Source organism: Frankliniella occidentalis, unplaced genomic scaffold (genome assembly GCF_000697945.3).
Source record: "Frankliniella occidentalis isolate FOCC.00 unplaced genomic scaffold, Focc_3.1 Scaffold33, whole genome shotgun sequence".
NCBI classification, from domain to species: domain Eukaryota; kingdom Metazoa; phylum Arthropoda; class Insecta; order Thysanoptera; family Thripidae; genus Frankliniella; species Frankliniella occidentalis.
The window spans coordinates 1800136-1801105 of NW_026267163.1; the positions used below are offsets into that span (position 1 = coordinate 1800136).

Sequence of the window (970 nt, forward strand, 5' to 3'; positions counted from 1 at the left end):
CCCGCGCCGCGCCCAGGTACGGACGGACGCCGCGTGAATTCCAAATGAGCGCCTCGCGCATCCCCGGGCCGCCCCCGCCCGCCCCCGCCGCGGAGGGAGCCTGCCCAGCCCAGCGGCAGCATCTCGGCGAACAACCGCACACCATCGCGGTGTCATGGGATGGCCACCGAGAAAGTGCACACCGTCTTTTTGTATTTTGCTCCTAGTGACGGGTGACTGCCTCATTCGCAGATGAGTTGAATCACTGCTGCTGTGTCGTGCGAGCACCCTCCTCCTGAGGTGGCGTCGTCGCGTTGTGGTGTATAACTCGTAGCCCTGCAAAAGGGAAAGGGGCGGCGTCTTCTTCCTCCTTGCTCTTGCCTTGTCCCTTGTCCTGCCGCCGGCGAAAGGCGTTCCTTGGAGCAGACGAGCATCCAGGGGGAGCGGCGCGGCGAGGCGGGGGCGGGGGCGGGGCAGCCAGACGAGCTTCGCCAGGTGCCCGCTAACGCCCCCTGAATGCGGAATGAGGACAGGGAGGGCGGGAGGCTCGACGTGCCCCCCCAGGGCGGCGGCGGTGGTGGTGGTAGGGGGGAGTGAGGGGACGGGGGAGGGGGAGAGACTGGCGGGGCAATTGTTTCATTATCGTGTTGTGCCGCAGAGACCGACAAACAGAATGGTAAGGCCGCCTCGCTCCGCCACGCCGCGCACGCTCTGCGGCGGCTCTCTCTCTCTCTCTCTCTCTCTGGATGAGGGGGAGGGTGGGGGGGATATTAACGGTAAACAAAACCCAGGGTCGCGGTCTTAATTAAGGGCATAGCCAGCCGCTCTCCTCTTCTCTCCTCCAGTTTGTGGTAAATAAAGTAGTGTAGTGACCATTGGAGGTCGTGGTTGTTATGGTGTATGGAATTGGACTCGGCTTGTTCTACTCCCTGGCCGCATTCCAGTCGCGGCTGCCTGCTGCCTTCCCTCTAAATATGTATCGCGGCCCGCG

At 63.4% G+C, this 970-nt stretch overlaps 1 protein-coding gene across 2 annotated transcripts in view; it reads left to right on the top strand.

Moving 5' to 3' along the window:
* LOC113212278 (pneumococcal serine-rich repeat protein) overlaps nucleotides 1–970 on the top strand; it is a 154779-nt gene that overhangs the window by 143451 nt on the left and 10358 nt on the right. The window lies entirely within an intron of this gene.